The 11,634-nt window shown below is 41.4% G+C and overlaps 1 non-coding gene across 1 annotated transcript; it reads right to left on the bottom strand.

The window, feature by feature from the left end:
• Positions 1–1,676: 1,676 nt before the first annotated feature.
• LOC112714150 (small nucleolar RNA R71) lies at positions 1,677–1,780 on the bottom strand. The gene has a single exon (XR_003159106.1). It is a non-coding gene; the product is annotated as a small nucleolar RNA R71 (small nucleolar RNA).
• Positions 1,781–11,634: the final 9,854 nt, after the last annotated feature.

The following is an 11,634-nucleotide window of genomic DNA, read 5'->3' as shown; positions in this document are numbered from 1 at the left end:
TACAGAGAAATGAAGATTCAGAACATAAGGCAGAAGAATCATAGAGAAAAAGAGCTCACTGGCGTTAAAATGCCAGTAAAGAGGCACTTTGGGCGTTAAACGCCAGAATGGCTATCATTCTGGGTGTTTAACACCAGTAATGGTATCATTCTGGGCATTAAACGCTAGAATGGGCAGCGTTCTGGGCGTTTAACGCTAGAATAGGCAGCATTCTGGGCGTTTAGAAAATCGCCCAATAAATAAGGCTTTCTGGCATTTAACGCCAGCCAGGTTACCTGGCTGGGCGTTAAACGCCCAAAGAGGTAGCAATCTGGGCGTTAAACGCCAGAATGGATAGCATCCTGGGCGTTTAATGCCAGGATGACACAAGGGAGGTGATTTTGTTTTCAATTCATTTTTTTTTTCAATTTTTCATGTTTTAATTCATAACTTTTTGCATCAAACATATTCAAAATTTTATTTTTCATTTTTCTTTTAATGTTTTTGAAAATTTTCAAACTAATTTTTCAAAAATATTTTTCTTAATCTTATCTCATATTTTCGAAAATCCTTACTAACAATTAATGTTTTGATTAAAAAAAAAAATTGCAAGTTTGTTACTTTCTTGTTAAGAAAGGATCAATCTTTAAATTTTAGAATCATATCTTTTAATTTCTTGTTAGTCAAGTCATCAATTTTTAAAAATCAAATCTTTTTCAATCATATCTTTTCAATCATATCTTTTTTCAATCAAATCTTTTTCAATCATATCTTTTCAAATTTTGATTTCAAAATCTTTTTTCTAACTTCTTATCTTTTCAAAATTATTTTCAAATTTTTTTAACTAATTACTATTTCTTATCTTTTTCAAAACCACCTAACCACTTTTCCACTTCCAATTTTCGAAAATCACTAACCACTTTTTCAAAAATCTTTTTAATTAACTAATTGTTTTAATTTCAATTTTTGAAAACTCTCTCTCTCTCATCTATTTCTATTTATTTGCTAACACTTCTCTTCTACTTATAATTCGAACCTTTTCTCTCCCTCTGTGTTCGAACTCTTCTTATTCTCTCTCTACCTCATTCTCCTTTTCTTCTGACACATCAAGGAATCTCTATACTATGACATAGAGGATTCTACTACTCCCTTTTGTTCTCTTCTTTTTCGTATGAGTAGAAACAGGGATAAAAACATTCCTGAACCTGAAAGGACTCTCAAGAAAAAGCTAAGAGAAGCTAAAGTACAACACTCCAGAGAGGACCTTACAGAGAATTTTGAAAAAGAAGTAGACATGGCAGCCGAACCCAAACAATGCTAGAGATGCAAGGAAGATGCTTGGTGACTATGCTGCACCAACTTCCAACTTCTATGGAAGAAGCATCTCAATTCCTACCATTGGAGCAAATAGCTTTGAGCTTAAGCCTCAATTAGTTTCTCTAATGCAGTAGAACTGCAAGTTTCATGGACTTCTATCAGAAGATCCTCATCAATTCTTAGCTGAATTCTTGCATATCTGTCATACTGTTAAGACCAATGGGGTTGATCCCGAGGTCTACAGACTTATGCTTTTCCCCTTTGTTGTGAGAGACAGAGCTAGGACATGGTTGGACTCACAACCTAAAGAAAGCCTAAACTCTTGGGAAAAGTTGGTCAATGCCTTCTTGACCAAATTCTTTCCACTTCAAAAGATGAGTAAGCTCAGAGTGGACGTCTAAACATTTAGACAGAAGGAAGGTGAATCCCTCTATGAAGCTTGGGAAAGATACAATCAATTAACCAAAAGATGTCCTTTTGACATGTTTCTAGAATGGAGCATCATATGTATATTCTATGATGGTCTGTCTGACATGTTCAAGATGTCATTGGATCATTCTGCTGGTGGATCTTTTCATCTGAAAACCCCTACAGAAGTCCATGAACTCATTGAGATGGTTGCAAATAACTAGTTTATTTACACTTTTGAAAGGAATCTTGTGAATAATGGGGTGAGTCAGAAGAAAGGAGTTCTTGAGATTGATACTCTAAATGCCATATTGGCTCAGAATAAAGTATTGACTCAGCAAGTCATTCTAATTTCTCAAAATCTGACTAGATTACAAGCTACATCCGGCAGTGCTAAAGACGCCTCCTCTGAAGGAGAAGCTTATGACCTTGAGAATCCTACAATGGAAGAGGTGAATTACATGGGAGAACCCTATGGAAACACCTATAATCCTTCATGGAGGAATCATCTAAATTTTTCATGGAAGGATCAACAAAAGCCTCAACAAGGCTTCAACAACAATAATGGTGGGAGAAATAGGTTTGGCAATAGCAAACCTTTTCCATCATCTTCTCAGCAACAGATAGAGAATTATGAGCAGAGCCTCTCTGGCTTAGCAAACATAGTCTCTGATCTATCTAAGGCCACTCTCAGTTTCATGAATGAGACAAGGTCCTCCATCAGAAATTTGGAGGCACAAGTGGGTAAGCTGAGTAAAAGAGTTACTAAAACTCCTCCTAGTACTCTCCCAAGCAATACAGAAGAGAATCCAAAAAGAGAGTGCAAGGCCATAACCATACCTGGCATGGCCGAACCTGGAAAAGAGGAAGAGGCAGTGGTTCCCAATAAGGAAGACCTCAATAGACATCCACTGACCACTAGGGAGTTCCCTCATGAGGAACCAAAGGAATCTGAGGCTTATGCAGAGACCATAGAGATTCTGCTGAATTTTCTATTACCATTTATGAGCTCTGATGAATATTCTTCTTCTGAAGAAGATGAAGTCATTGTTGAAGAGCAAGTTGCTCAGTATTTAGGAGCAATCATGAAGCTGAATGCCAAGTTCTTTGGTAATGAGACTTGGGAGGATGAACCTCCATTGCTCATTAATGAACTAAACGCCTTGGTTCAGCTGAAGATACCTCAAAAGAAATCGGATCCCAGAAGGTTCTTAATACCTTGCACCATTGGCACCATGACCTTTGAGAAGGCTCTGTGTGACCTGGGGTCAGGCATCAACTTCATGCCACTCTGTAATGGAGAAACTAGGAATCTTTGAGGTACAAGCTGCAAGAATCTCATTGGAGATGGTAGACAGATCGATGAAAAAGGCTTATAGACACTGGGAAGGATGAGGATGAATCCATCATCCTTGGAAGACCCTTCCTAGCCACATCAAAGGCTGTAATTGATGTGGACTACCTTTTGTTTAAGGCTCAAGGATCTTCCTCTGTAAACAAGGAGAAGAAACATGAAAGGCTTCATCCAAATCTCTCCATACAGAGTCAAGCAGAGCCCCCACACTCAAACTCTAAGTTTGGTGTTGGGAGGCCACAATCATGCTCTGAACAATTGTGAAGCTCTGAAAAGAGCTCACTATCAAGCTATTGACATTAAAGAAGCGCTTATTGGGAGGCAACCCAATTTTATTTATCTATCTATGTTAGATTATGTTTTCTTTAGGATGATGATCATGTGGAGTGTCAAAAATAACTGCCAAAATTAAAGCAAAATAAAAAAAACAGCATAAAAAATAGCACACCCTGGAGGACAAGCTTACTGGCATTTAAACGGCAGTAAGGATACCAAAATGGGCGTTTAACGCCCAGCTTGGCACCATTCTGGGTGTTAGATGCCAAAACTGACAGGCAAACTGGTGTTTAAATGCCAGTAAAGGTAGAAAAATGGGGGTTTAAACGCCGAGCCTGACACCATTCTGGGCGTTAAATGCCAGAACTGGCAGGCAGACTGGCGTTTAATGCCAGAAAAGGGTAGCAACCTGGCATTTAAATGCCAGGAATGGCACACAGAGGGCGTTTAAGCGCCAGAAAGGTGCAGGGATAAGAAATCCTTGACACCTCAGGATCTGTGGACCCCACAGGATCCCCACCTACCCCACCTCACTCTCTCTCCTCTTCACACCTCTCTATAATACTCTACCCAAAACACCACTCACCTAGCAAATCTTACCCTCTTCCTCATATTCTCTTCACCACTCACATCCATCCCCTAATTCCCAAAAACCCATCATAAAACCCCACCTACCTCACCATTCAAATTCAAACCATTCCCCTCCCAAACCCACCCAACTTCACACGGACCCACCCTCCTCTTACCCTATATATACCCCCTACTTACTCCTTTACTTTCACACATCACAAACACTTCTTTCCTCCTTGGCTGAAACCCTCTCATGCCTCCATCTCCCACTTCTCTTTTTCTACTCTCTTCTTTCTTCTTTTGCTCGAGGACGAGCAAACCTCTTAAGTTTGGTGTGGGAAAAAGCCTTGCTTTTTAATTTTCCGTAACCATTAATGGCACCTAAGGCCGGAAAAACCTCAAGGAAGAGGAAAGGGAAGGTAATTACTTCCACCTCTGAGTCATGGAAGATGGAAAGATTCATCTCAAAAGCCCATCGAGACCACTTCTATGAAGTTGTGGCCAAGAAAAAGGTGATCCCTGAGGTCCCCTTCAAGCTCAAAAGGAGCAAATATCCAGAGATCTGACATGAGATTAGGAGAAGAGGATGGGAAGCTCTCACCAATCCCATTCAACAAGTCAGAATCTTAATGGTTCAAGAGTTCTATGCTAATTCATGGATCATTAAGAACCATGACCAAAGTATGAACCCGGACCCGAAGAATTGGCTCACAATGGTCCAGGAGAAATACTTAGATTTCAGTCTGGAAAATGTGAGATTGGCGTTCAACTTGCCAATCATGAGAGGCGATTCTCTTCCTTTCACTAGAAGAGTCAACTTTGATCAAAGGTTGGACCAAGTCCTCAAGGACATCTGTGTGGAAGAAGCTCAATGGAAGAGAGATTCCAAAGGCAAGCCGGTTCAACTAAGAAGGCCGGACCTTAAGCCTGTGGCTAGAAGATGGTTGGAGTTCATCCAACGCTCTATCATTCCTACTAGCAACCGATCCGAAGTAACTGTGGATCGGGCTATCATGATCCATAGTATCATGATTGGAGAGGAAGTGGAAGTTCATGAGATCATACCTCTAGAATTATACAAGGTGGCTGACAAGCCCTCCACTTTGGCAAGGTTAGCCTTTCCCCATCTCATCTGTCACCTATGCAACTTAGCCAGAATTGTCATAGAGGAAGACATCCTCATTGAAGAGGACAAGCCCATCACTAAAAAGAGGATGGAGCAAAAAAGAGAGCCCACTCATGGACCTCAATAAGAGTATGAGCAAGTCCCTCATCAAGAAATCCCTAAGATGCCTCAAGGGATGCATTTTCCTCCACATAACTATTAGGAACAACTCAACATCTCTTTAGGGGATTTGAGTTCCAACATAGAGCAACTAAGGGTGGAGCACCAAGAGCACTCTATTATCCTCCATGAAATAAGAGAGGACCAAAGAGCCATGAGGGAAGAGCAACAAAGGCAAGGAAGAGACATTGAGGAGCTCAAGCACTCCATAGGATCTTCAAGAGGAAGAATGGTAGCGCGAAATTGTGATCACTACAACTTCGCACAACTAACCAGCAAGTGTACTGGGTCATCCAAGTAATAAACCTTACGCGAGTAAGGGTCGATCCCACAGAGATTGTTGGTATGAAGCAAGCTATGGTCACCTTGTAAATCTTAGTCAGGCAAACTCAAATGGGTATGGTGATAAACGAATAAAACATAAAGATAAAGATAGAGATACTTATGTAATTCATTGGTAGGAATTTCAGATAAGCGTATGAAGATGCTTGTCCCTTCCGTCTCTCTGCTTTCCTACTGTCTTCATCCAATCCTTCCTACTCCTTTCCATGGCAAGCTTAAGCAAGGGTTTCACCGTTGTCAGTGGCTACCTCCCATCCTCTCAGTGGAAATGTTCAACGCACCCTGTCACGGCACGGCTATCCATCTGTCGGTTCTCGATCAGGCCGGAATAGAATCTAGTGATTCTTTTGCGTCTGTCACTAACGCCCCGCCCTCAGGAGTTTGAAGCACGTCACAGTCATTCAATCATTGAATCCTACTCAGAATACCACAGACAAGGTTAGACCTTCCGGATTCTCTTGAATGCCGCCATCAGTTCTAGCCTATACCACGAAGATTCCGGTTAAAGAATCCAAGAGATATTCACCCAGTCTAAGGTAGAACGGAGGTGGTTGTCAGTCACACGTTCATAGGTGAGAATGATGATGAGTGTCACGGATCATCACATTCATCAAGTTAAAGAACAAGTGATATCTTAGAACAAGAACAAGCGGAATTGAATAGAAGAACAATAGTAATTGCATTAATACTCGAGGTACAACAGAGCTCCACACCTTAATCTATGGTGTGTAGAAACTCCACCGTTGAAAATACATAAGAACAAGGTCTAGGCATGGCCAAATGGCCAGCCTCCCAATGATCTAAGAACTAGATGTCCAAAGATGATCAAAGGATCAAAAGAAATCCAAAGATTCTAAGATGAAAATACAATAGTAAAAGGTCCTACTTATAGAAAACTAGTAGCCTAGGGTGTACAGAGATGAGTAAATGACATAAAAATCCACTTCCGGGCCCACTTGGTGTGTGCTTGGGCTGAGCAATGAAGCATTTTCGTGTAGAGACTCCTCTTGGAGTTAAACGCCAGCGTTTGTGCCAGTTTGGGCGTTTAACTCCCATTTTGGTGCCAGTTCCGGCGTTTAACGCTGGGATTTCTGAGGGTGACTTTGTACGCCGGTTTGGGCCATCAAATCTTGGGCAAAGTATGGACTATCATATATTTCTGGAAAGCACAGGATGTCTACTTTCCAACGCCGTTGAGAGCGCGCCAATCGGGCTTCTGTAGCTCCAGAAAATCCACTTCGAGTTCAGGGAGGTCAGAATCCAACAGCATCTGCAGTCCTTTTCAGTCTCTGGATCAGATTTTTGCTCAGGTCCCTCAATTTCAGCCAGAAAATACCTGAAATCACAGAAAAACACACAAACTCATAGTAAAGTCCAGAAAAGTGAATTTTAACTAAAAACTAATAAAAATATACTAAAAACTAACTAGATCATACTAAAAACATACTAAAAACAATGCCAAAAAGCGTACAAATTATCCGCTCATCACAACACCAAACTTAAATTGTTGCTTGTCCTCAAGCAACTGAAAATCAAATAAGATAAAAAGAAGAGAATATGCAATGAATTCCAAAAACATCTATGATGATCAGTATTAATTAGATGAGCGGGGCTTTTAGCTTTTTGCCTCTGAACAGTTTTGGCATCTCACTCTATCCTTTGAAATTCAGAATGATTGGCTTGTTTAGGAACTCAGAATCCAGATAGTGTCATTGATTCTCCTAGTTAAGTATGATGATTCTTGAACACAGCTACTTATTGAGTCTTGGCCGTGGCCCAAAGCACTCTGTCTTCCAGTATTACCACCGGATACATACATGCCACAGACACATAATTGGGTGAACCTTTTCAGATTGTGACTCAGCTTTGCTAGAGTCCCCAATTAGAGGTGTCCAGGGTTCTTAAGCACACTCTTTTTGCCTTGGATCACAACTTTATTTTCTTTCTTTTTCTTTCTTTTTCTTTTTCCTCTTTCTTTTTCTTTCTCTCTTTTTTTCGATTTTTTTTTTGAATCACTAATTTTTCTTGCTTCAAGAATCATTTTTATGATTTTTCAGATCCTCAGTAACATGTCTCCTTTTTCATCATTCTTTCAAGAGCCAACATTCATGAACCACAAATTCAAAAGACATATGCACTGTTTAAGCATTCATTCAGAAGACAAAAGTAATGCCACCACATCAAAATAATTAAACTGTTATAAAATTCAAAATTCATGCAATTCTTTTCTTTTTCAATTAAGAACATTTTTTATTTAAGAGAGGTGATGGATTCATAGGACATTCATAACTTTAAGGCATAGACACTAAGACACTAATGATCACAAGACACAAACATAGACAAACATAAGCACTAAAATTCGAAAAACAGGAAAATAAAGAACAAGGAAATTAAGGAACGGGTCCACCTTAGTGATGGCGGCTCTTTCTTCCTCTTGAAGATCCTATGGAGTGCTTGAGCTCCTCAATGTCTCTTCCTTGTCTTTGTTGCTCCTCTCTCATGATTCTTTGATCTTCTCTAATTTCATGGAGGATGATGGAGTGTTCTTGATGCTCCACCCTTAGTTGTCCCATGTTGGAACTCAATTCTCCTAGGGAGGTGTTTAGTTGCTCCCAATAGTTTTGTGGAGGAAAGTGCATCCCTTGAGGTATCTCAGGGATCTCATGATGAGTGGGGTCTCTTGTGTGCTCCATCCTCTTCTTAGTGATGGGCTTGTCCTCATCAATAGGGATGTCTCCCTCTATGTCAACTCCAACCGAATAACAGAGGTGACAAATGAGATGAGGGAAGGCTAACCTTGCCAAGGTAGAAGACTTGTCCGCCACCTTATAAAGTTCTTGAGATATAACCTCATGAACTTCTATTTCTTCTCCAATCATGATGCTACGAATCATGATAGCCCGGTCTATGGTAACTTCGGACCGGTTGCTAGTGGGAATGATTGAGCGTTGGATAAACTCCAACCATCCTCTAGCCACGGGTTTGAGGTCATGCCTTCTCAATTGAACCGGCTTCCCTCTTGAATCTCTCTTCCATTGGGCGCCCTCTTCACATATGACTGTGAGGACTTGGTCCAACCTTTGATCAAAGTTGACCCTTCTAGTGTAAGGATGTTCATCTCCTTGCATCATGGGCAAGTTGAATGCCAACCTTACCCTTTCCGGACTAAAATCTAAGTATTTCCCCCGAACCATTGTAAGATAATTCTTTGGATCCGGGTTCACACTTTGATCATGGTTCTTGGTGATCCATGCATTGGCATAGAACTCTTGAACCATTAAGATTCGGACTTGTTGAATGAGGTTGGTAAGAACTTCCCAACCTCTTCTTCGGATCTCATGTCGGATCTCCGGATATTCACTCTTTTTGAGTGAAAAAGGGACCTCGGGGATCACCTTCTTCAAGGCCACAACTTCATAGAAGTGGTCTTGATGCACCCTTGAGATGAATCTTTCCATCTCCCATGACTCGGAGGTGGAAGCTTTTGCCTTCCCTTTCCTCTTTCTAGAGGTTTCTCCGGCCTTGGATGCCATAAATGGTTATGGAAAAACAAAAAGCAATGCTTTTACCACACCAAACTTAAAAGGTTTGCTCGTCCTCGAGCAAAAGAAGAAAGAAGAGAGTAGAAGAAGAAGAAATGAGGAAGAAGGGAATGGCTTTGTGTTCGGCCAAAAAGGGGGAGAAGTGGTGGTTTGGTTGTGTGAAGATGAAGGAGTGAAGATGGGTTTATATAGGAGTGGGGGGGCTCATGGTTCGGTCATGTATGGGTGGGTTTGGGAGGGAAAGTGGTTTGAATTTGAAGGGTGAGGTAGGTGGGATTTTATGAAGGATGGATGTGAGTGGTGAAGAGAAAGATGGGATTTGATAGGTGAAAGGTTTTTTTGGGGAAGAGGTGTTTGAGGTGATTGGTGAATGGGTGAAGAAGAGAGAGAGAGTGGTGGGGTAGGTGGGGATCCTGTGGGGTCCACAGATCCTGAGGTGTCAAGGAAAAGTCATCCCTGCACCAAATGGCATGCAAAAATGCGTTTTTAGCCATTTATGGCGTTAAACGCCGGGCTGGTGCCCATTTATGGCGTTTAACGCTAGCTTCTTGCCCTTTTCTGGCGTTTAACGCCAGTCTGGTGCCCCTTTCTGGCGTTAAACGCCCAGAATGGTGCCAGACTGGGCGTTAAACGCCCATCTGCTAGCCTCACTGGCGTTTAAACGCGAGTGCGCTCTCCTCCAGGGTGTGCTGTTTTTCCTTCTGTTTTTCATTCTGTTTTTGCTTTTTTCATTGATTTTGTGACTTCTCATGATCATCAACCTACAAAAAATATAAAATAACAAAAGAGAATAGATAAAATATAACATTGGGTTGCCTCCCAACAAGCGCTTCTTTAATGTCATTAGCTTGACAGAGGACTCTCATGGAGCCTCAGAAATGTTCAGAGCTATGTTGGAACCTCCCAACACCAAACTTAGAGTTTGAATGTGGGGGTTCAACACCAAACTTAGAAGTTGGATGTGGCCTCCCAACACCAAACTTAGAGTTTGACTGTGGGGGCTCTGTTTGGCTCTGTTTTGAGAGAAGCTCTTCATGCTTCCTCTCCATGGTGACAGAGGGATATCCTTGAGCCTTAAACACAAAGGATTCTTCATTCACTTGAATGATCAATTCTCCTCTATCAACATCAATCACAGCCCTTGCTGTGGCTAGGAAGGGTCTGCCAAGGATGATGGATTCATCCATGCACTTTCCAGTTTCTAGGACTATGAAATCAGTAGGGATGTAATGGTCTTCAACTTTTACCAGAACATCCTCTACAAGTCCATAGGCTTGTTTTCTTGAATTGTCTGCCATCTCTAGTGAGATTTTTGCAGCTTGCACCTCAAAGATCCCTAACTTCTCCATTACAGAGAGAGGCATGAGGTTTACACTTGACCCTAAGTCACACAAGGCCTTCTTGAAGGTCATGGTGCCTATGGTATAAGGTATTGAAAACTTCCCAGGATCCTGTCTCTTTTGAGGTAGTTTCTGCCTAGACAAGTCATCCAGTTCTTTGGTGAGCAAAAGGGGTTCATCTTCCCAAGTCTCATCCCCAAATAACTTGTCATTTAGCTTCATGATTGCTCCAAGGTATTTAGCAACTTGCTCTTCAGTAACATACTCATCCTCTTCAGAGGAAGAATACTCATCAGAGCTCATGAATGGCAGAAGTAAGTCCAATGGAATCTCTATGGTCTCATTTTGAGCCTCAGATTCCCATGGTTCCTCATTGGGGAACTCAGTGGAGGCCAGTGGACGTCCATTGAGGTCTTCCTCAGTGGCGTTCACTGCCTCTTCCTCCTCTCCAAATTCGGCCATGTTGATGGCTTTGCACTCTCCTTTTGGATTTTCTTCTGTATTGCTTGGGAGAGTACTAGGAGGGAGTTCAGTAATTTTCTTGCTCAGCTGACCCACTTTTCCCTCCAAATTTCTAATGGAGGACCTTGTTTCAGTCATGAAACTTTGAGTGGTTTTGATTAGATCAGAGACCATGGTTGCTAAGTCAGAGGTATTCTGCTTAGAACTCTCTGTCTGTTGCTGAGAAGATGATGGGAAAGGCTTGCTATTGCTAAACCTGTTTCTTCCACCATTATTATTGTTGAAACCTTGTTGAGGTCTCTGTTGATCCTTCCATGAGAGATTTGGATGATTTCTCCATGAAGAATTATAGGTGTTCCCATAGGGTTCTCCCATGTAATTCACCTCTTCCATTGAAGGGTTCTCAGGATCATAAGCTTCTTCCTCAGATGAAGCTTCCTTAGTACTGCTTGGTGCATTTTGCATTCCAGACAGACTTTGAGAAATCATATTGACTTGTTGAGTCAATATTTTGTTCTGAGCCAATATGGCATTCAGAGTGTCAATCTCAAGAACTCCTTTCTTCTGACTAGTCCCATTGTTCACAGGATTCCTTTCAGAAGTGTACATGAATTAGTTATTTGCAACCATTTCAATCAGCTCTTGAGCTTCTGTAGGCGTCTTCTTCAGATGAAGAGATCCTCCAGCAGAGCTATCCAAAGACATTTTGGACAGTTCAGAGAGACCATCATAGAAAATACCTATGATGCTCCATTCAGA

This window comes from Arachis hypogaea, chromosome 9 (assembly GCF_003086295.3).
Source record: "Arachis hypogaea cultivar Tifrunner chromosome 9, arahy.Tifrunner.gnm2.J5K5, whole genome shotgun sequence".
Taxonomy (NCBI): Eukaryota; Viridiplantae; Streptophyta; class Magnoliopsida; order Fabales; family Fabaceae; genus Arachis; species Arachis hypogaea.
Note: the sequence above shows the minus strand (reverse complement) of the source record. Positions and strands in the feature narration are given on the sequence as shown.